Source organism: Ranitomeya imitator, chromosome 4 (genome assembly GCF_032444005.1).
Source record: "Ranitomeya imitator isolate aRanImi1 chromosome 4, aRanImi1.pri, whole genome shotgun sequence".
NCBI classification, from domain to species: domain Eukaryota; kingdom Metazoa; phylum Chordata; class Amphibia; order Anura; family Dendrobatidae; genus Ranitomeya; species Ranitomeya imitator.
In genome coordinates this window covers 606,016,477-606,041,048 of record NC_091285.1, presented here as the reverse complement: position 1 = coordinate 606,041,048, position 24,572 = coordinate 606,016,477, and the positions used below count along the sequence as shown (strand labels likewise).

At 50.9% G+C, this 24,572-nt stretch overlaps 1 protein-coding gene across 1 annotated transcript in view; it reads right to left on the bottom strand.

Annotated features, from left to right (window-relative positions):
* Positions 1–24,572, bottom strand: part of LOC138674289 (pyroglutamylated RF-amide peptide receptor-like) — a 469,095-nt gene that overhangs the window by 305,419 nt on the left and 139,104 nt on the right. The window lies entirely within an intron of this gene.

The window sequence follows — 24,572 nt, the reverse complement described above, 5'->3', positions numbered from 1 at the left end:
CTGAACGCCGTCAGTAGCAAGGTCCACCTCACCACCGATGCGTGGACCAGTCAGCATGGACAGGGGCGATATGTTTCCCTCACTGCCCATTGGGTTAATGTTGTTGAGCCAGGTACAGATCGTGCGAGTGGCGCAGGACGTGTCCTGCCCACTCCAAGGATTGCAGGAATCCAGTCTGTACGCATCGACTCCTCCTCTTACACCAGTTCCTCTGATTCCTCTCTGCAGGATCCGTCACAGTCCACCTCCACATGGACCCGTGAACGTTTACCTATGACCGACATGAGCACAGCCGTGGCCAAACGTCAGCAGGCCATCTTGAAACTAGTTTCATTGGGGCATCGAAGCCACACAGCGCAGGAGCTCTGGAATGCCATCAAGCAGGAGAGCGATGTGTGGTTACTGCCAGCGAATCTCCAGCCAGGCATGGTAGTGTGTGACAATGGCCGAAATCTGGTGGCAGCTTTGGCCCTTGGCAACCTCACTCACATCCCATGTCTGGCACATGTGCTCAATTTGGTTGTGCAGAGTTTTCTGAGGGACTATCCGGATCTTGATGCCCTGCTGCACACGGTCCGCCTAGAGTGTGCTCACTTGCGGCGTTCCAGCTTGGCCAGATCCCGCATTGCTGCTCTGCAGCGCCGATTCCGCCTTCCGGAACACCGCATCATATGTGACCTACCTACCCGGTGGAATTCCACGTTACATATGTTGGAGCGGTTGTGTGAGCAGCAGCAAGCAGTTATGGAGTACCAGCTGCATCAGGCGCAAAGAAGTCGCAGTCAGCGCCGATCAGACTTCACAACCACAGAGTGGGCCACTATGAAGGACGTCTGCCAGGTTTTGCGTCCTTTTGATTATTCCACGCGGATGGCAAGTGCAGATGATGCACTAGTCAGCATGACTGTCCCCCTTATCTGCCTGCTTCAGCAAACTTTGCAAGGGTTAAGGGATGATGTGGTGGAAGAGGTGGAGGATGAGGAGTCACCTTTTCCATCAGCTTCTGGAGAGTCAGCGCCACGTGGTTCCTCACAAAGGGGTACGCAGGGGCCAATTTGTGAGGAGGATGAGGAGGAGTCAATGGAGGAGGAAGAGCTCCGTCCAGAGGAGGGAGCGACACAATTGTCCAGTGGTCAGTGTGTACAGCGAGGGTGGGGTGATGACGAGCGGGCAGAGATCATATCTCAAGCAGGGGACAGCGTTTCTGGGCCAGTTGGCACTCTGCAGCACATGGTGGATTTCATGCTGCAGTGCCTGAGAAACGACCGCCGCATCGACCACATTCTCAACATGCCTGATTATTGGGTGTTCACCCTCCTCGATCCTCGCTACCGGGACAACGTCCAAAACCTCATCCCTGCGTTGACCCGGGAGCGTAAATTGCGGGAGTACCACGACACACTGGTGAATTCCATCATCTTCTCCTGTCCTGAGAGGAGTGCTGCTATTGCTTTACAAAGCAGCTCAGTGCGTCGAGGCAGTGGGGGAGGCTCTGCCCAAAGAGGGAGCAGAAGCAGTGCCTCTGCCCAAGGCAAGCCCAGTATGGCACAACTCTGGCACACTTTTGTGTGCCCGCCCCAAATGTCTACACCATCACCGGCGGCTCCAGTCAGCAGGAGGCAACGGTTCCGTCAGATGGTGACAGACTACATGGCTTGCCCTCTTACTGGACTCCCAGACGGCTCTTCCCCGTTCAAGTTTTGGGTCTCTAAGCTGGATACATGGCCAGAGCTAAGCCAGTATGCATTGGAGGTGCTGGCTTGCCCTGCGGCTAGTGTCTTATCGGAACGTGTCTTTAGTGCCGCAGGTGGTGTACTAACAGACCGTCGCATGCGACTATCATCCGATAACGTTGACCGGCTTACTTTCCTGAAAATGAACCAGGCCTGGATCTCGCAGGAATTTGCCACTCCTCTGCCTGATTAAGTAATTGGGTGTCATCCAGGTCTCCTGCTGTGTTCATCTTTCTACCACCTGAACTGCTATTCCTGGGCTCCAACACCGCCAGTTGCGGCTCAGAAGTGCAGGCTGCACAGTAAAAACATACGACCCAGTGTTATTGGGTTTCAGTAACGTCAGCTGATCCCCAGCTGTGTAGCCGGCAATGTGTCCTGCGACCGCCACGCTGGCACAACAACCTAAATGTAAGGGAACCTGTCCCCCTCCTCCCCCCGTCGTTTGTTACTGAAAGAGCCATCTTGTGCAGCAGTAATGCTGCACAAGGAAAAGGTAGCTCTTTTTTTTTAGCTCTTTGCACACGCAGAACTTAACACTTATAAAATGTGTTCACTGATACCGTTATACCGTCCCGGAGCTGGGACTTTCCTTCGTAATGTGACGCAGCACAGCCGTCATTCCTACCCCCTTGGTGCCATGCGCTGCCTCCTCAGCGTTGTTTTAAGCTGTCACGGAGCCTGCGCTGTTCTGTTATCCCTTGGGCATGCCCTATTTGCGCTGCCTGTCTTCTGACATAATTTGGTGTCAGGCTGGCTGCGCCTGTGCGGCCGCGCTGCCCGAGATCCCGCCTCGCAGTGTCTTCTGATTGAGTCACACTGCGGGCCTGGGATCCATGGGCATGCGCAGTGCATATCTTCCCCTCGGGCTCTCGCTCATTTCCCTCCGCCTTCTTTAGACTGTGCGCCGTCAGCTGATCCCTAGCATGCCACGGCCGTGACACCGCACAGTCTGAAGAAGAGGGAAGGAGGGGAGTGAGAGTCGAGGTTATGCACTGTGCATGCCCATGGTTCCAAGGCCCGCAGTGGGATTACGTTAGACGAGACTGCGAGGTGGGATCTGGAGCAGCGTGGACGCACAGGCACTGACAGCCTGACACCAAATTATGTCAGAAGACAGGCAGCGCTAATTGGGCATGGCCAAGGGCTAACAGAACAGCGCAGGCTCCGTGACAGCTTAAAACAACGCTGAGGAGGCAGCGCACGGCATCAAGGGGATAGGAATGACAGCTGTGCTGTGTCCCATTACGAAGGAAATTCGCACCTCCGGAACGGTTTAACGGTATAAAGGGACACATTTTTAGTGTTTACTTCGGTGTTTGCAAGGAGCATAATTAAAAGAGCAACCTTTTCCTTTTGCATTCTTAGTGCTGCACAAGATGGCTCTTTCAGCTACAAACGTCTTGGGGGGGGGGGGTTAAAGGTTTCCTTTCAACTTGCTCCAATCAGGCTTCGGCCTACACTCTGTTCCTCTGCTCCTCCTGCTGTCCCTGGGCTCTAACACCGCCAGTTGGTGCCTGGAAGTGCTGTGTGCACAGTCAACAGTCGCTCCTCTGTTATTGGGGTTCAGTAACGTCAGCTGATCCCCAGCTGTGTGTGCGGCAATACCTCCAATCTGCTCCTCCTGCTGTCCCTGGGCTCTAACACCACCAGTTGGTGCCTGGAAGTGCTGTGTGCACAGTCAACAGTCGCTCCTCTGTTATTGGGGTTCAGTAACGTCAGCTGATCCCCAGCTGTGTGTGCGGCAATACCTCCAATCTGCTCCTCCTGCTGTCCCTGGGCTCTAACACCGCCAGTTGGTGCCTGGAAGTGCTGTGTGCACAGTCAACAGTCGCTCCTCTGTTATTGGGGTTCAGTAACGTCAGCTGATCCCCAGCTGTGTATCCGGCAACGTGTCATGCGACCGCCACGCTGGCACAACTAAAATGTAAGGGGACCTGTCCCCCCCCCCCCTAGGCGTTTGTTACTGAAAGAGCCACCATGTGCAGCACTAATACTGCACAAGGGAAAGGTCGCTCTTGAAATTATGCTCCTTGCAAACGCTGAACTACACACTCATGTAATGTGTCCCCTCACACCGTCCAACCGTCCCGGAGGTGGGACTTTCCTTTGTAATGTGACGCAGCACAGCCGTCATTGCTACCCCCTTGGCACCGTGCGCTGCCTCCTTAGCGTTGTTTGATTCCGTCATGGACCCTGCGCTGTTATGTTATCCCTTGGCCATGCACAGTTTGCGCTGCCCGTCCTCTGACATCATTTGTTGTCGTCCTGGCTGCGCCTGTGCGTCCACGCTGCCCGAAATCACACCTCGCAGTGTCGTCTAATGTGATCCCACAGTGGGCCTGGTATCCATGGCCATGCGCAGTGCATATACTAGCCTCTCACTCCCCTTCTTCACGCTTCTTCAGACTAGGCGGCGTCAGCTGATCCCTAATAGCATGCCACGGCCGTGACGCCGCACAGTCTGAAGAAGCAGGAAGGAGGTGAGTGAGAGGCGATGATATGCACTGCGCATGCCCATGGATCCCTGGCCCGCAGTGGGACTGCATTAGATGACACTGCAAGGTTGGATCTCGGGCAGCTTGGACGCACAGGCACTGCCAGCCTGACACCTACATGATGTCAGAAGACGGGCACCGCTAACTGTGCATGGCCAAGGGATAACATTACAGCGCGGGCTCCGTGACAGAACCAAACAACGTTGAGGAGGTGGCGCCCGGCACCAAGGGGGTTGGAATGACGGCTGTGCTGTGTCACATTACAAAGGAAAGTCCCACTTCCGGGGTGGTTTGACGGTGTGAGGGGACACATTATATGAGTGTGTACTTCAGCGTTTGCAAGGAGCATAATTTTCGGAGCCACCATTTTCCATGTGCAGTATTACTGCTGTACAAGATGGCTCTTTCAGCAACAAATGCCTGGGGGGGGGGGGGGGGGTTAAAGGTTCCCTTTCAACTTGCTCCACTGCAGGCTTCGGCCTACACTCTGCTCCTCTTTGATTCCCTGGGTTTCAACACTGTCAGTTGCCACCTGGAAGTGTTGTCTACACAGAAAAAACACTAGGTGATGTGTCAGTGGGGTTCAGCACCGCCAGCTGTTCCCCTGCTGTGTAGTCGGCAACGTGTCCAGCACAAGCCACGCTGGCACAACAGAACAAAAGCTGCCACCAGTGCAGGCTTCGGCCTACACTCTGCTCCTCTCCTCCTCCTGCTGACCCTGGGCTCAAACACCGCTAGTTTTTGCCCGGAAGTGCTAGCTGCACAGAGAAAAACACCAGCCAATGTGTTAGTGGGGTTCAGCAACGCCAGCTGTTCCCCTGCTGTGTAGCCGGCAACGTGACCTGCAAACGCCACGCAGGCACATGAACTGAAATTAAAGGGAACCTGGCCCCACCCCCCCAGGTGTTTCTATGTATAACAGCCACCTAGTACAGCAGTACTGCTGCATTTGTACAAGGTGGCTGACTTTTTCTCCTTGCCCACGTGGAACTCAACACGTACAAAATGTGTCTCATTGAGACCATTCCACTGTCCCTGAGGTGTGACTTTCCTTTCTAATGATACGCAGCACCACCCTTTTTAGCGCTGCCCGTCTTTTGACATCATTGGTTAGCTGGCTGCGCCTGTGTGTCTGCCCTGCTCGAAACAACGCCCCTCGGTGTCTTATTTTTTTGAACAGCGAGGGTGTGATTGATGGGCATGTGCAGTGCATATGTTTGCCTGTGTTCACTCATCTCCTTCCGCCTTCTTCAGACTGGGTGTCCTCATGGCCGCGGCAGGCGATAAGGGATCAGATGAGGCCGCCCAGTCTGAAGCAGGTGTAAGGACATGTGTGAGCGTCAAACATATTTACTGAACAAGGCCACGAATCCCAGCCACGCAGTGTGATTTTTTGAAAACACACTGTGGGTCTGGGATTCATGTCCATCGCTAACCGTAACGGCCGACATTAAATGAGGTCAGAAGACAGGAAGCGCTCACAGCGCATGGCCAAGGGATCCCAATAGCGCAGACTCCTGTACAGCAAATAACAACGCTCAGGAATCTGCGCACAGCAGCTAGGTGTAAATTTTGACACCTGTGCTGCGTCTCCTTAAAAAGACTAGTAGTCACGCCTCCACTACTGTTTGACAGTATAATGGGCTAAACAGTGTACGTGTTTTATTCAGCGTGTGCAAGGAGCAAAATTAAATAGAGCAACCTTTGACTTGTGCATCATTAATGCTGTTCAAGGTGTGGCTCTTGTACCTTGCAACACCTGAGGGGGGGGTTAAAGGTAACCTTTGAAATTGGTTCAACTAGGCTTCGGCCTACACTCTGCTCCTCTACTCCTCCTGCTGACCCTGGGCTCAAACACCGCTAGTTTCTGCCCGGAACTGCTAGCTGCACAGAGAAAAACACCAGTCAATGTGTTCGTGGGGTTCAGCACCGCCAGCTGTTCCCCTGCTGTGTAGTCGGCATCGTGTCCAGCACAAGCCACGCTGGCACAACTGACCAAAAGCTGCCACCAGTGCAGGCTTCGGCCTACACTTTGCTCCTCTCCTCCTCCTGCTGACCCTGGGCTCAAACAACGCCAGTTTCTGCCCGGACATGCTAGCTGCACAGAGAAAAACACCAGCCAATGTGTTAGTGGGGTTCAGCACCGCCAGCTGTTCCCCTGCTGTGTAGCTGGCAACGTGTCCTGCAAACGCCACGCAGGCACATGAACTGAAATTGAAGGGAGCCTGCCCCCCACCCCCCCAGGTGTTTCTATGTATAACAGCCACCTTGTACAGCAGTACTGCTGCATTTGTACAAGGTGGCTGACTTTTTCTCCTTGCACACGTGGAACTCAACAAGTACAAAATGTGTCTCATTACAGACCATTACAATGTCCCTGAGGTGTGACTTTCCTTTTTAATGACACGCAGCACCCCCATTGTTAGCGCTGCCCGTCTCCTGACATCATTGGTTGGCTGGCTGTGCCTGTGCGTCCCCCCTGCCCGACACAACGCCCCCCGTTGTCTCATATATTTTCACTGCGAGGGTGTGATTGATGGGCACGAGCAGTGCATATGTTCCTCTGTCTTCACTCCCCTCCTTCCGCCTTCTTCTGACTGTGCGGCCTCATGGCCGCGGCATGCGATAAGGGATCAGCTGAGGCCGCCCAGTCTGAAGCAGGTGTAAGGACATGTGTGAGCGGCGAACATATTTACTGCACAAGGCCACGAATCCCAGCACCGCAGTGTGACTTTAGGAAAAGCCACTGTGGGTCTGGGATTTATGGCCATCGTTAACCGCACCGGCCAACATGAAATGAGGTCATGAGACGGCCTGCACTAACAGGGTATTGCCAAGGGATAACACAAGAGCGCAGTTTCCTGTACTGCAAATAACAACGGTAAGGAATCTGCGCACAGCACCTAGGTGTAAATTTGTACACCTGTGCTGCGTCTCCTTAAAAAGACTAGTAGTCACGCCTCCACTACTGTTTTACAGTATAATGGGCTAAATAGTGTACGTGTTTAATTCAGCGTGTGCAAGGAGCAAAATTAAATAGAGCAACCTTTGACTTGTGCATCATTAATGCTGTTCAAGGTGTGGCTCTTGTACCTTGCAACACCTGAGGGGGGGGTTAAAGGTAACCTTTGAAATTGGTTCAACTAGGCTTCGGCCTACACTCTGCTCCTCTACTCCTCCTGCTGACCCTGGGCTCAAACACCGCTAGTTTTTGCCCGGAACTGCTAGCTGCACAGAGAAAAACACCAGTCAATGTGTTAGTGGGGTTCAGCAACGCCAGCTGTTCCCCTGCTGTGTAGTCGGCAACGTGTCCAGCACAAGCCACGCTGGCACAACAGAACAAAAGCTGCCACCAGTGCAGGCTTCGGCCTACACTTTGCTCCTCTCCTCCTCCTGCTGACCCTGGGCTCAAACAACGCCAGTTTCTGCCCGGACATGCTAGCTGCACAGAGAAAAACACCAGCCAATGTGTTAGTGGGGTTCAGCACCGCCAGCTGTTCCCCTGCTGTGTAGTCGGCATCGTGTCCAGCACAAGCCACGCTGGCACAACTGACCAAAAGCTGCCACCAGTGCAGGCTTCGGCCTACACTTTGCTCCTCTCCTCCTCCTGCTGACCCTGGGCTCAAACAACGCCAGTTTCTGCCCGGACATGCTAGCTGCACAGAGAAAAACACCAGCCAATGTGTTAGTGGGGTTCAGCACCGCCAGCAGTTCCCCTGCTGTGTAGCTGGCAACGTGTCCTGCAAACGCCACGCAGGCACATGAACTGAAATTGAAGGGAGCCTGCCCCCCACCCCCAGGTGTTTCTATGTATAACAGCCACCTTGTAGAGCAGTACTGCTGCATTTGTACAAGGTGGCTGACTTTTTGTCCTTGCCCACGTGGAACTCAAAACGTACAAAATGTGTCTCATTGAGACCATTCCACTGTCCCTGAGGTGTGACTTTCCTTTCTAATGATACGCAGCACCCCCCTTGGTAGCGCTTCCCATCTTCTGACATCATTGGTTGGCTTGTTGCGCCTGTGCGTCCGCCCTGCCTGAAACAATGCTCCTCGTTGTCTTATTTTGACTGCGAGGGTGTGATTGATGGGCACGAGCAGTGCATATCTTCACCTGTCTTAACTCATCTCCTTCCGCCTTCTTCAGACTGTGCAGCCTCATGGCCGCGGCATGCGAGAAGGGATCAGCAGAGGCCGCCCAGTCTGAAGCAGGTGTAAGGACGTGTGTGAGCGGCCAAAATATTTACTGCTCAAGGCCACGAATCACAGCACCGCAGTGTGACTTTATGAAAAGGCACTGTGGGTCTGGGATTTATGGCCATCGTTAACCGCACCGGCCAACATGAAATGAGGTCATAAGACGGGCAGCTCTAACAGGGCATTGCCAAGGGATAACACAAGAGCGCAGACTCCTGTACAGCAAATAACAACGCTCAGGAAGCTGCGCCAAGCACCAAGGCGTTATTTGGGACACCTGTGCTGCGTCTCCTTAAAAAGCCAAGTCACGCATCCACTACAGTTTGACTGTAGAATGGGCTAAATTGTGTACGTCTTTCATTCAGCGTGTGCAAGTAGACAAATTAATAGAGCAACCTTTCACTTGTGCAGCATTAATACTGCACAAGGTGTGTCTCTTGTACTTTGTAACACCTGAGGGGGGGTTAAAGGTTTCCTTTGAAATTGGTTCAAATAGGCTTCGGCCTACACTCTGCTCCTCTCCTCCTCCTCCTGCTTCAACACGGGCTCTAACATCGCTAGTTTTTGACCGCAAGTGCTAGCTGCACAGAGAAAAACACACGCCATTGTGTTAGTGGGGTTCAGCAACGCCAGCTGTTCCCCCACTGTGTAGCCGGCAAAGTGTCCTGCAAACGCAACGCAGACACAAAGCTGCCTCCAGTGCAGGCTTCGGCCTACACTCTGCTCCCCCTGCTTACCCTTAGCTCCAACACCGCTAGTTGGGGCTCTAGGAAGACAATCTTTAATAGGCAACGCATCTGGGTTCCAGCACCGCCAGCTGGTTCTCGGCAGTGTTCTTGTCACAGGTACTCCCTCGTGCCAAGCCTGGTTTCAGCACCGTCAGCTGTTTCCGGGTTGTGTCAAGCTCACTGAGACGCCTATGCTTGCCCCGTCGTGGTGCGGTCGGGTTAGCCAACTCCAGGGTGCCTCCAGTTTAGGAGCTTCCTATGTGGGCTGCGTGAACTGGTAGTCAAGGCTGGTTCTGTAGTGCCAGTAGGCCCAGCTCCCCCTGTAGGACTGTTGGGGTTCGGTAACTGTGGCTGCCTCGCGGCCTAGCTGTTCTCTCCTCTCCTGTGGGCCTTGGGGTCCACCACCTGGTTCCAGCACCGTCAGCTGGTTCCAGGCCGAGCCTTTGGCTTAGGTGCCTCCTCCTGGGTATCCGAGTTCCGCCAACGTCAGGCGGTCCTTGGTAGTGCTTTTAAGCGCGGGCACCTACAGCTTAGTAACCGGGTTCCAGCACCGCCAGCTGGTCCTCGGTCGTGCCATTGGCTCTTGCACACTGGGGCAACGCATCTGGGTTCCAGCACCGCCAGCTGGTTCTCGGCAGTGTTCTTGTCACAGGTACTCCCTCGTGCCAAGCCTGGTTTCAGCACCGTCAGCTGTTTCCGGGTTGTGTCAAGCTCACTGAGACGCCTATGCTTGCCCCGTCGTGGTGCGGTCGGGTTAGCCAACTCCAGGGTGCCTCCAGTTTAGGAGCTTCCTATGTGGGCTGCGTGAACTGGTAGTCAAGGCTGGTTCTGTAGTGCCAGTAGGCCCAGCTCCCCCTGTAGGACTGTTGGGGTTCGGTAACTGCGGCTGCCTCGCGGCCTAGCTGTTCTCTCCTCTCCTGTGGGCCTTGGGGTCCACCACCTGGTTCCAGCACCGTCAGCTGGTTCCAGGCCGAGCCTTTGGCTTAGGTGCCTCCTCCTGGGTATCCGAGTTCCGCCAACGTCAGGCGGTCCTTGGTAGTGCTTTTAAGCGCGGGCACCTACAGCTTAGTAACCGGGTTCCAGCACCGCCAGCTGGTCCTCGGTCGTGCCATTGGCTCTTGCACACTGGGGCAACGCATCTGGGTTCCAGCACCGCCAGCTGGTTCTCGGCAGTGTTCTTGTCACAGGTACTCCCTCGTGCCAAGCCTGGTTTCAGCACCGTCAGCTGTTTCCGGGTTGTGTCAAGCTCACTGAGACGCCTATGCTTGCCCCGTCGTGGTGCGGTCGGGTTAGCCAACTCCAGGGTGCCTCCAGTTTAGGAGCTTCCTATGTGGGCTGCGTGAACTGGTAGTCAAGGCTGGTTCTGTAGTGCCAGTAGGCCCAGCTCCCCCTGTAGGACTGTTGGGGTTCGGTAACTGCGGCTGCCTCGCGGCCTAGCTGTTCTCTCCTCTCCTGTGGGCCTTGGGGTCCACCACCTGGTTCCAGTACCGTCAGCTGGTTCTCGGCAGTGTCTTTTGCTCTTGTACCTTCTGCTCCCCATCCTGGTTCCAGTAACGTCAGCTGGTTCCGGGCAGAGCCTTTGGCTTAGGTGCCTCCTTCTGGGTATCCGAGTTCCGCCAACGCCAGGCGGTCCTTGGTAGTGCTTTTTAGCACGGGTACCTCCTGCTTAGTAACCGGGTTCCAGTAACGTCAGCTGGTCCTCGGTAGTTCCATAGGCTCTTGAACCTTCGGGTAGCCATCCGAGTTCCAGTTCCATCAGCTGGTTCTTGGCATTTTCTCAGCCTTCTTGTACCTTCTGCTACATTTCCAAGTTTAAGACCCTAAAGTCGACGACCCGGAAGACCACCCCGATGACGACGACGACGACCCGGAAGACCACCCCGATGACGACGGCGGAGACGACGACGGCGGAGACGACGACGGCTGAGACGACGACGGCGGAGATGACGACACTGGAGACGACGACCCTGGAGACGACGACATGGAAGACCGAGAAGCAGAAGAACAAGAGGCTGCAGAACAAAGAGCAGAAGAACATTAAGCATAAGACTTAATATCAGAGCAAAAGATATTATCTAAATTATATGCAGAAGAAGACTAAGCAGTGCATGGGGGTGAGTCCGTTCCTCCTCGTGGTGCCCCCGGATAAAGCCTGATGCTGCAGGCCAAACTGAACGCGGACAAATGTAACTTTTGTGACTGGCAGAACGGAAGGTGTAATCTTCCAACTTTTATAGATAACAACTACGGGAATGCCTGTCACAAATGAGAATATGATGAAGAAGTAGAATAGGAAGAATAATAACAGTGGAATAAAAAGAATATGTAGAATAGGAAGAATAATAATAGTTGAATAAAATGAATATGAAGAATGTAATAAAAAAAAAAAATAGGTAGAAGATGAAGAAGAAGATGAATAAGGTGAAGAAGAAGTTGATGTCAAAGATGCTGATGATGATGAAGATGAAAGTGTGGGAAAAGTAAAAAAAAAAAAGAAAAAAAAAGAAGGGGAAGGGCGTGGAATAGTGAAACATCAATATCTGACAAAATAAAAAAAAATTTACATACTCAATATCTTTTTCACTCCGAACGTCTTAAAAAAAAAAAAAACATGCTATTCTATTTGATTGGGCTAAACCTCATTGCCTTTAATGTCTCCGCCACCTCCCACAATACATCCTACATTATTCTTAGTTGTTTTCCTTGATGTAGAATGAACCTACAAGGAAAGAAAGGGTTTATTTTAATTCCGATATTTTGGTCCCATTGACTTGCATTGGGATCGGGTATCGGTATCGGCGATATCCGATATTTTTTGAATATCGGCCGATCCCAACCGATACCGATACTTTCCGATATCGGAAGGTATCGCTCAACACTAGTGACAGCAACAAATACCGTTAGTTTGGTAACGTTTTTAAAACAATGAGGAAGTCTGGTGGAAGAGGTCGTGGCCGGGGGCGTTCATTGTCAGCTGGTAATGAGGGTAGTGGTAGTGGTGGAGCATCAGGTGGTCGTGGGAAAAAAAATATTGCACCTAAGTCTGGAGCTGTGGAGCCAGGTTCGTCGTCTGGCTACACAAGGCCTCGAACGCTCCCTTTTCTGGGAGTAGGAAAACCGCTTTTAAAGCCGGAGCAGCAAGAGCAAGTTTTGGCTTATCTTGCTGACTCAGCCTCTAGCTCTTTTGCCTCCTCTCGTGAAACTGGTAAAAGTAAAAGCAGCGCGTCGTTAGTGGATGTTCACGGTCAGGGACAAGTCGCTTCCTTGTCCTCTTCAGCAAAAACAACAACAGAGAAGAATGCAGCAGGCGACACAACGGGTTACTCCATGGAGCTCTTTACACATACCGTCCCTGGCTTAGAAAGTGAAGCAGTTAACAGTCCATGCCCATTACAAGTTGAATCTGACATGGAGTGCACTGATGCACAGCCACAGCCAGACTACTATGCTGGTCCTTTGACTCAGACCACAACATTGCCCTCGCAGGGTGCTGATCAAGAATCAGACCCTGATGAGACTATGTTGCCCCATCACGAACGCTATACCACCGACCGACACGGTGACACAGACGAAGTTGCACACGAGCTACAAGAAGAGGTAATAGATGACCCAGTTCTTGACCCCGATTGGCAGCCATTGGGGGAACAGGGTGCAGGCGGCAGCAGTTCTGAAGAGGAGGAGGAGGGGCCGCAGCAGGCATCAACATCGAAACAGGTTCCATCTGCCGGGCCCGTATCTTGCCCAAAACGTGTGGCAAAGTCAAAACCTGTTGGAGGACAGCGTGGCCATCCGGTTAAAGCTCAGTCTGCAATGCCTGAAAAGGTATCCGATGCTAGAAAGAGTGCAGTCTGGCATTTTTTTAAACAACATCCAATTGATCAGCGCAAAGTCATCTGTCAAAAATGTTCAACTACCTTAAGCAGAGGGCAGAATCTGAAAAGTCTCAATACAAGTTGCATGCATAGACATTTAACTACCAAACGTCCCTTAAGGTTGTAGCACCCTCGGCCAATGAAGCTAGTCATCAACGCAACATCCCTTCCGGCAGTGTAGGGCCACCATTTTCTGCACCACCTGCAGTATCTGTGCAGGTTTCTTTGCCAGGCCAAAACAGTCAGGGTCAGGGAATCACCAGTTTCGTAGTAGGAAACACTGCATCTAGGGCACCGGCGGCAACAATACCATCTCCCACCGTCTCTCAGTCTGCCATGTCCACCGGCACCCCCGCTAGTTCCACGATCTCCAGCTCTCCAGTCCAGCTCACCCTACATGAGACTATGGTTAGAAAAAGGAAGTACTTAGCCTCGCATCCGCGTACACAGGGTTTGAACGCCCACATAGCTAGACTAATCTCGTTAGAGATGATGCCCTACCGGTTAGTTGAAAGCAAAGCTTTCAAAGCCCTGATGGACTACGCTGTACCACGCTACGAGCTACCCAGTCGACACTTTTTTTCCAGAAAAGCCATCCCAGCCCTCCACCAGCATGTTAAAGAGCGCATCGTCCATGCACTCAGGCAATCTGTGAGCACAAAGGTGCACCTGACAACAGATGCATGGACCAGTAGGCATGGCCAGGGACGTTACGTGTCCATCACGGCACACTGGGTAAATGTGGTGGATGCAGGGTCCACAGGGGACAGCAAGTTTGGGACAGTTCTGCCTAGCCCACGGTCTAGGAAACAGTTGGCTGTAGCCGTTCGCACCCCCTCCTCCTCCTCCTGCAGAAGCGAGACCTCGTCCACAGACCGCAGTCGCACAACCACTCCATCCACAGCTGCCACTGTTGCACACCAGGTCTCCCATTATGGGGCAGCTACTGGCAAACGTCAGCAGGCTGTATTGGCTATGAAGTGTTTGGGCGACAACAGACACACCGCTGAAGTTCTGTCCGAGTTCTTGCAGAAAGAAACGCAGTCGTGGCTGGGCACTGTAGATCTTGAGGCAGGCAAGGTAGTGAGTGATAACGGAAGGAATTTCATGGCTGCCATCTCCCTTTCCCAACTGAAACACATTCCTTGCCTGGCTCACACCTTAAACCTGGTGGTGCAGTGCTTCCTGAAAAGTTATCCGGGGTTATCCGACCTGCTCCTCAAAGTGCGTGGACTTTGCTCACATGTCCGCCGTTCGCCCGTACACTCCAGCCGTATGCAGACCTATCAGCGTTCTTTGAACCTTCCCCAGCATCGCCTAATCATAGACGTTGCAACAAGGTGGAACTCAACACTGCACATGCTTCAGAGACTGTGTGAACAGAGGCGGGCTGTTATGTTTTTGTGGGAGGATACACATACACGGGCAGGCAGTAGGATGGCAGACATGGAGTTGTCAGGTGTGCAGTGGTCGAAGATTCAAGACATGTGTCAAGTCCTTCAGTGTTTTGAGGAATGCACACGGCTGGTTAGTGCAGACAACGCCATAATAAGCATGAGCATCCCCCTAATGCGTCTGCTGATGCAAAGTTTGAAGCACATAAAGGATCAGGCGTCTGCAGCTGAGGAAGAGGAAAGCCTTGATGACAGTCAGCCATTGTCTGGCCAGGGCAGTGTACAGGACGAGGTAGCGGGCGAACAGGAGGAGGAGGACGAGGAGGATGATGGGGATGATTATATTTTTAATGAGGAAGCTTTTCCGGGGCCAGTGGAAATTGTTGGCGCGGCAAGGCCGGGTTCTGGTTTTTGGAGGGACACAAGTGACGTGGATTTGCCTGAAACTGCCCCTCAACCAAGCACAACCACAGATTTGAGAACTGGAACTTTGGGCCACATGGCGGATTATGCCTTACGTATCCTCAAAAGGGACACACGCATAACAAAAATGATGAACGATGACGATTACTGGTTGGCCTGCCTCCTTGATCCTCGCTATAAAGGCAAATTGCAAAATATAATGCCACATGAGAACTTGGAACTAATATTAGCAACCAAACAATCAACTCTTATTGACCGTTTGCTTCTGGCATTCCCTGCACACAGCGCCCGTGATCGTTCTAACACGAGCTGCAGGGGCCAGCAGACCAGAGGTGTTAGAGGGGCAGAAATCAGAAGTGGCGTTGGCCAGAGGGGTTTTCTGACCAGGTTGTGGAGTGATTTTGCTATGACCGCAGACAGGACAGGTACTGCAGCATCAATTCAAAGTGACAGGAGACAACATTTGTTCAGTATGGTTACTAACTATTTTTCATCCCTTATCGACGTTCTCCCTCAACCGTCATTCCCATTTGATTACTGGGCATCAAAATTAGACACCTGGCCAGAATTGGCAGAATATGCATTGCAGGAGCTTGCTTGCCCGGCAGCTAGTGTCCTATCAGAAAGAGTATTCAGTGCTGCAGGTTCAATACTAACAGAAAAAAGGACTCGTCTGGCTACCCAAAATGTAGATGATCTAACCTTCATTAAAATGAACCACAACTGGATTTCGAAATCTTTTGCCCCACCTTGCCCGGCTGACACCTAGCTTTCCTATGTAAAGGTCTTGCCTGTGGACTATTCTGAACGACTTTTCCAATCTCGTAATTTGCAGCACCTGATTGTCCAGCATCCGACATGTTAACACCTCCCTAAATGGCCAAAGTCCCCACACGGGGCCGTGGTATCGCCACTTGGCGCCAGCACCCGTGAGAGTACTGTTTGTCTGAAGAGGTGGGTGTGCCCGCTTTTGGTCGACGGCACTGCCACTAGGTCCCTCATAGTACAATAAAGTGTCTGGCGGTGGTGGTGCGCACCCAACGTCAGACACACCGTTGTAATATGAGGGGCCCTGGGCCTGTATCGCCGGCCACAAGACAGTCCCCCCCCCCAGGTCAAACAGTGCTCTACCACTTGCAAAATTTTCTCTCACAGCTCCACCAATGTTTAGTCTATGCGCTGACATCCTTCAATGCCTGGCACTGTCAATACCATTGTATTGACATTTTTCTTATGTTAGGCCTTCGAAGCCTGTCTGCGGTCACTCCTTCCACTAGGCCTCCACTGACCTGTCTACTGCTGCCCATGTTCCCCTGGAACCAATTTTAAATTGCCTACAGCCAGCCCAATTTATTATGTTAGGGCTTCGAAGCCTGTCTGCGTCCCTCCTTCCACTAGGCCTCCACTGACCTGTCTACTGCCGCCCGTGTTCCCCTGGAACCAATTTTAAATTGCCTACAGCCCAATTTTTGTTATGTTAGGCCTTCGAAGCCTGTCTGCGGCCCGTTCTTTCCACTACTACTACACTGACCTGGCTACTGCCGCCCGTGTTCCCCTGGAACCAATTTTAAATTGCCTACAGCCAGCCCAATTTATTATGTTAGGGCTTCGAAGCCTGTCTGCGGTCCCTCCTTCCACTAGGCCTCCACTGACCTGTCTACTGCTGCCCGTGTTCCCCTGGAACCAATTTTAAATTGCCTACAGCCAGCCCAATTTATTATGTTAGGGCTTCGAAGCCTGTCTGCGGTCCCTCCTTCCACTAGGCCTCCACTGACCTGTCTACTGCCGCCCGTGTTCCCCTGGAACCAATTTTAAACTGCTTACAGCCAGCCCAATTTATTATGTTAGGGCTTCGAAGCCTGTCTGCGGTCCCTCCTTCCACTAGGCCTCCACTGACCTGTCTACTGCCGCCCGTGTTCCCCTGGAACCAATTTTAAATTGCCTACAGCCAGCCCAATTTGTTATGTTAGGGCTTCGAAGCCTGTCTGCGGTCCCTCCTTCCACTAGGCCTCCACTGACCTGTCTACTGCTGCCCGTGTTCCCCTGGAACCAATTTTAAATTGCCTACAGCCAGCCCAATTTATTATGTTAGGGCTTCGAAGCCTGTCTGCGGTCCCTCCTTCCACTAGGCCTCCACTGACCTGTCTACTGCTGCCCGTGTTCCCCTGGAACCAATTTTAAATTGCCTACAGCCAGCCCAATTTATTATGTTAGGGCTTCGAAGCCTGTCTGCGGTCCCTCCTTCCACTAGGCCTCCACTGACCTGTCTACTGCTGCCCGTGTTCCCCTGGAACCAATTTTAAATTGCCTACAGCCAGCCCAATTTATTATGTTAGGGCTTCGAAGCCTGTCTGCGGTCCCTCCTTCCACTAGGCCTCCACTGACCTGTCTACTGCTGCCCGTGTTCCCCTGGAACCAATTTTAAATTGCCTACAGCCAGCCCAATTTATTATGTTAGGGCTTCGAAGCCTGTCTGCGGTCCCTCCTTCCACTAGGCCTCCACTGACCTGTCTACTGCTGCCCGTGTTCCCCTGGAACCAATTTTAAATTGCCTACAGCCAGCCCAATTTATTATGTTAGGGCTTCGAAGCCTGTCTGCGGTCCCTCCTTCCACTAGGCCTCCACTGACCTGTCTACTGCTGCCCGTGTTCCCCTGGAACCAATTTTAAATTGCCTACAGCCAGCCCAATTTATTATGTTAGGGCTTCGAAGCCTGTCTGCGGTCCCTCCTTCCACTAGGCCTCCACTGACCTGTCTACTGCTGCCCGTGTTCCCCTGGAACCAATTTTAAATTGCCTACAGCCAGCCCAATTTATTATGTTAGGGCTTCGAAGCCTGTGTGCGGTCCCTCCTTCCACTAGGCCTCCACTGACCTGTCTACTGCTGCCCGTGTTCCCCTGGAACCAATTTTAAATTGCCTACAGCCAGCCCAATTTATTATGTTAGGGCTTCGAAGCCTGTCTGCGGTCCCTCCTTCCACTAGGCCTCCACTGACCTGTCTACTGCCGCCCGTGTTCCCCTGGAACCAATTTTAAACTGCTTACAGCCAGCCCAATTTATTATGTTAGGGCTTCGAAGCCTGTCTGCGGTCCCTCCTTCCACTAGGCCTCCACTGACCTGTCTACTGCCGCCCGTGTTCCCCTGGAACCAATTTTAAATTGCCTACAGCCAGCCCAATTTGTTATGTTAGGGCTTCGAAGCCTGTCTGCGGTCCCTCCTTCCACTAGGCCTCCACTGACCTGTCTACTGCTGCCCGTGTTCCCCTGGAACCAATTTTAAATTGCCTACAGCCAGCCCAATTTATTATGTTAGGGCTTCGAAGCCTGTCTGCGGTCCCTCCTTCCACTAGGCCTCCACTGACCTGTCTACTGCTGCCCGTGTTCCCCTGGAACCAATTTTAAATTGCCTACAGCCAGCCCAATTTATTATGTTAGGGCTTCGAAGCCTGTCTGCGGTCCCTCCTTCCACTAGGCCTCCACTGACCTGTCTACTGCTGCCCGTGTTCCCCTGGAACCAATTTTAAATTGCCTACAGCCAGCCCAATTTATTATGTTAGGGCTTCGAAGCCTGTCTGCGGTCCCTCCTTCCACTAGGCCTCCACTGACCTGTCTACTGCTGCCCGTGTTCCCCTGGAACCAATTTTAAATTGCCTACAGCCAGCCCAATTTATTATGTTAGGGCTTCGAAGCCTGTCTGCGGTCCCTCCTTCCACTAGGCCTCCACTGACCTGTCTACTGCTGCCCGTGTTCCCCTGGAACCAATTTTAAATTGCCTACAGCCAGCCCAATTTATTATGTTAGGGCTTCGAAGCCTGTCTGCGGTCCCTCCTTCCACTAGGCCTCCACTGACCTGTCTACTGCTGCCCGTGTTCCCCTGGAACCAATTTTAAATTGCCTACAGCCAGCCCAATTTATTATGTTAGGGCTTCGAAGCCTGTCTGCGGTCCCTCCTTCCACTAGGCCTCCACTGACCTGTCTACTGCTGCCCGTGTTCCCCTGGAACCAATTTTAAATTGCCTACAGCCAGCCCAATTTATTATGTTAGGGCTTCGAAGCCTGTCTGCGGTCCCTCCTTCCACTAGGCCTCCACTGACCTGTCTACTGCTGCCCGTGTTCCCCTGGAACCAATTTTAAATTGCCTACAGCTAGCCCAATTTATTATGTTAGGGCTTCAAAGCCTGTCTGCGGTCCCTCCTTCCACTAGGCCTCCACTGACCTGTCTACTGCTGCCCGTGTTCCCCTGGAACCAATTTTAAATTGCCTACAGCCAGCCCAATTTATTATGTTAGGGCTTCGAAGCCTGTCTGCGGTCCCTCCTTCCACTAGGCCTCCACTGACCTGTCTACTGCTGCCCGTGTTCCCCTGGAACCAATTTTAAATTGCCTACAGCCAGCCCAATTTATTATGTTAGGGCTTCGAAGCCTGTCTGCGGTCCCTCCTTCCACTAGGCCTCCACTGACCTGTCTACTGCTGCCCGTGTTCCCCCGGAACCAATTTTAAATTGCCTACAGCCAGCCCAATTTATTATGTTAGGGCTTCGAAGCCTGTCTGCGGTCCCTCCTTCCACTAGGCCTCCACTGACCTGTCTACTGCTGCCCGTGTTCCCCCAGAACCAATTTTAAATTGCCTACAGCCAGCACAATTTATTATGTTAGGGCTTCGAAGCCTGTCTGCGGTCCCTCCTTCCACTAGGCCTCCACTGACCTGTCTACTGCCGCCCGTGTTCCCCTGGAACCAATTTTAAATTGCCTACAGCCAGCCCAATTTATTATGTTAGGGCTTCGAAGCCTGTCTGCGGTCCCTCCTTCCACTAGGCCTCCACTGACCTGTCTACTGCCGCCCGTGTTCCCCTGGAACCAATTTTAAATTGCCTACAGCCAGCCCAATTTATTATGTTAGGGCTTCGAAGCCTGTCTGCGGTCCCTCCTTCCACTAGGCCTCCACTGACCTGTCTACTGCTGCCCGTGTTCCCCTGGAACCAATTTTAAATTGCCTACAGCCAGCCCAATTTATTATGTTAGGGCTTCGAAGCCTGTCTGCGGTCCCTCCTTCCACTAGGCCTCCACTGACCTGTCTACTGCTGCCCGTGTTCCCCTGGAACCAATTTTAAATTGCCTACAGCCAGCCCAATTTATTATGTTAGGGCTTCGAAGCCTGTCTGCGGTCCCTCCTTCCACTAGGCCTCCACTGACCTGTCTACTGCTGCCCGTGTTCCCCTGGAACCAATTTTAAATTGCCTACAGCCAGCCCAATTTATTATGTTAGGGCTTCGAAGCCTGTCTGCGGTCCCTCCTTCCACTAGGCCTCCACTGACCTGTCTACTGCTGCCCGTGTTCCCCTGGAACCAATTTTAAATTGCCTACAGCCAGCCCAATTTATTATGTTAGGGCTTCGAAGCCTGTCTGCGGTCCCTCCTTCCACTAGGCCTCCACTGACCTGTCTACTGCTGCCCGTGTTCCCCTGGAACCAATTTTAAATTGCCTACAGCCAGCCCAATTTATTATGTTAGGGCTTCGAAGCCTGTCTGCGGTCCCTCCTTCCACTAGGCCTCCACTGACCTGTCTACTGCTGCCCGTGTTCCCCTGGAACCAATTTTAAATTGCCTACAGCCAGCCCAATTTATTATGTTAGGGCTTCGAAGCCTGTCTGCGGTCCCTCCTTCCACTAGGCCTCCACTGACCTGTCTACTGCTGCCCGTGTTCCCCTGGAACCAATTTTAAATTGCCTACAGCCAGCCCAATTTATTATGTTAGGGCTTCGAAGCCTGTCTGCGGTCCCTCCTTCCACTAGGCCTCCACTGACCTGTCTACTGCTGCCCGTGTTCCCCTGGAACCAATTTTAAATTGCCTACAGCTAGCCCAATTTATTATGTTAGGGCTTCAAAGCCTGTCTGCGTTCCCTCCTTCCACTAGGCCTCCACTGACCTGTCTACTGCTGCCCGTGTTCCCCTGGAACTAATTTTAAATTGCCTACAGCCAGCCCAATTTATTATGTTAGGGCTTCGAAGCCTGTCTGCGGTCCCTCCTTCCACTAGGCCTCCACTGACCTGTCTACTGCTGCCCGTGTTCCCCTGGAACCAATTTTAAATTGCCTACAGCCAGCCCAATTTATTATGTTAGGGCTTCGAAGCCTGTCTGCGGTCCCTCCTTCCACTAGGCCTCCACTGACCTGTCTACTGCTGCCCGTGTTCCCCCGGAACCAATTTTAAATTGCCTACAGCCAGCCCAATTTATTATGTTAGGGCTTCGAAGCCTGTCTGCGGTCCCTCCTTCCACTAGGCCTCCACTGACCTGTCTACTGCTGCCCGTGTTCCCCCGGAACCAATTTTAAATTGCCTACAGCCAGCACAATTTATTATGTTAGGGCTTCGAAGCCTGTCTGCGGTCCCTCCTTCCACTAGGCCTCCACTGACCTGTCTACTGCCGCCCGTGTTCCCCTGGAACCAATTTTAAATTGCCTACAGCCAGCCCAATTTATTATGTTAGGGCTTCGAAGCCTGTCTGCGGTCCCTCCTTCCACTAGGCCTCCACTGACCTGTCTACTGCTGCCCGTGTTCCCCTGGAACCAATTTTAAATTGCCTACAGCCAGCCCAATTTATTATGTTAGGGCTTCGAAGCCTGTCTGCGGTCCCTCCTTCCACTAGGCCTCCACTGACCTGTCTACTGCTGCCCGTGTTCCCCTGGAACCAATTTTAAATTGCCTACAGCCAGCCCAATTTATTATGTTAGGGCTTCGAAGCCTGTCTGCGGTCCCTCCTTCCACTAGGCCTCCACTGACCTGTCTACTGCTGCCCGTGTTCCCCTGGAACCAACATCAGAAAATATAAAAATAAGTATTTTGCTTATAAAAAAGAAAATACTGGAGAGATATCAAATGCAGACATTTTAACATTAAAAACAAACACATACAACAAAAATCTGGTACAGTACTAAAAATGGCCACCAGCTACAATAACTTTCTCCTGCAAGTAGTTAACTGAAAGTTTTTTTCAATTTAACCCTTATCCGGCTGAATAGGTACAATTGTAACTATTCCGTTTTAAAATTGCAATAACTTTTTTTTGAAAAGACGTAGAGGGCTGAAATTTCGTGACATCTCTACATTTTTGGTCCAGAATATATTGGCCAAATTTCAATAAAATATCTCCACCCGCTTCCGAGATAAGGGGTCGAGATCTTTTTGCATCCATAACAAGCTGCATAGGTACAAATGTACCTCATATATTTTGAATGAAGATAATGCAAGGGAAAAAGCATAAATTTTTTTTTAATGATAATGCTATTTAACTATTATAAACAAGTAAAAAACTGTTCATTTACATTATAAAAGAAAATGTAAGAAACTTTTTTTTATTGATTTTCTTTGCAAGTAATGCATGTTGGCTTTGCTACAGAGTGTTCATCGCAAATGGGTTTCACACAAACCACACAAGACTTTCTAGTCTTGCGTTGTTTTCGCCTCAGGTCTCTGCAGACATAGCAACTACCAACAACAGGGGAGGGTCCACGACTACCATGAGGTATTTTGGGGCCAGCTGCTGGCTGCGATGCTACCACAATGCATCGTCCAAGCACCATTTCTACTGCACCTCGAAGAAAATGGTTTCTCATTATCATTTTGTTTGTACTACGATCTTCAATTGCAATCATACACAGCTGATTTGCGAGATCTTTCAGGAACTTTCTTCGTTGATCCTTTGCCCTGAAGCTTGGATTGTGTTCTCTGTAGATGATGTAGGATGCTAACCCACTGACATCAATCATATTGTAGAAAAATGCCAAAGTCCAACGTGATGTTCGTCGTTTCACAGTGTACTCTCCCAACATTTTGTCCATAACATCAACGCCACCTTTTGTTATGTTGTAGTATTTTATTATCTCTGGCTTGGCTGCTAGTGTCTCTTCAACTTCTCCCGTCATGTGCATAGATGATAGAAGCACGACTGATTTGTTCTTCTTTGGTACATATGAACAGACTGTTGCATCATGATTGTAGGCAAAATTTGTCGAGTATACAGGCCTTTCTTTGGCAGGCTGCATGTTGTTAGGTAGGAACCTTTTGTTTTTTCTCACTGTACCAACTAGTGTCATGTTCCAGGAGTTCAATACCTTAGCTAGTTCCATGGTTGTAAAGAAGTTATCGGTGGTGACATTTCTTCCAGAGCCTTTATACGAGCTCACTAGGTCCAATACTGTTCGTTCTCCAATGTTTACTTGTCGAGGACCATCAGTTGGTTTCCCAGTGTAGAGCTGACCTTGTAAAGGGTAGGCATTTGATGAGTCACAAGCCCAGAAAATCTTTATGCCATATTTAGCTGGTTTTGAAGGTATATACTGGGTAAATTTAGTATGACCTCTAAATGGAAATAATTGCTCGTCGACGGTGATACAATGATATGGCTTGTAGGCTCTCTCCAGATTACTGTTCAGCATTGTCCAGATGTCCCGTATTGGTGCAGCTTTATCTGTTTGCACACGTTCTGCACGTGTATTTTCGTTGTCAAACCTGATAAATCTGAGTATCATCTTGAAGCGGTCACGAGACATGGCTGCACGTATAAGAGGCAGAGCAGCAACATTCCACATTTCCTCCAGATTCTCTTTGTTGGCTCTGTGCACACCAGCAGCAATCAGTATGCCCAAAAATGCATGAAGTTCAGTTTCAGTAAATTGCTTGAATGTTTTTTGTGGTGGCCGTTTGGAAGAATCAGGAAAACGTTGTACCAGTTCGTTGTTGTAAGCATCACAAACTCTCTTGGCCTTTCGATTCGTTTCCCGTAATATGATGTCACACATCTCGGGAGTCATGATGGACTTGAATAGCTCTTTTGCTGTATATAGGTTGCTGATTGCTGCAGGGCCACCTCTTTGTCGTAGGACATTACGAGATTTTGTTTGTGCATTTGGCAGTGGATTACTGCACCATTGAGTTTCATCCTTAGCAGTCCAAATGTCGCCTGCACTTTGAGGCACAGAATCATCCTCAACACTTTCGTCTGATTCGTATTCATTTTCATGCTCTATGACCATTTCTTGTTCAATGTCTGAATCTTCTTCAGTAACATCCACTTGTGGTACATAGTTTTCATCATCAGATGGAACATATGGTTCATCCTCATGCTCAGAATCAGATTCTTCTAGCATTCGCATTATTTCGTCAGACGTAAATCTGTAAATATGAAAAAATGTAAAATAAATAATTTTCCGAAATACTACATTATTGGCTTTTCACAAAATTATACTAACCTGCAAACACGTTTTCTTGGATTATGGCGGAAACTAGATCCAGCATTACTATCACTCATGATGACTTGCTAGATGAATTTTGGCTTCGTATTTTGTGCTGAATATAAATAAAACATCGTAAAACAATATGTAGATACTAATTATTATCCATTTTTCGTATAAAAATTATACCTATAGTGATAAGTTTCATACAAAATATATGTAAGCCAAGTCCAGGCTGAAAGACAATTTGACTGTTCTGTCCCCACATAATGAGAATAAAGGTATAACTGGTTGTTAGATGCTGTGAGACTTTCCTACCTTCGTTTCCAAGAAATTGAAGACTTCACAAGCCTAGAAATGTGTGCTCACAGCAATGAGATGAACAGCAAAATGGCTAATGAGAGGAGGGAGGCAGGAAGACAAGTAGAAGCCACTCCCAGTTTGAATTAACTTAATTGACAGCAACATAAGTGACCAGTAACAACACTGAACAATAGATA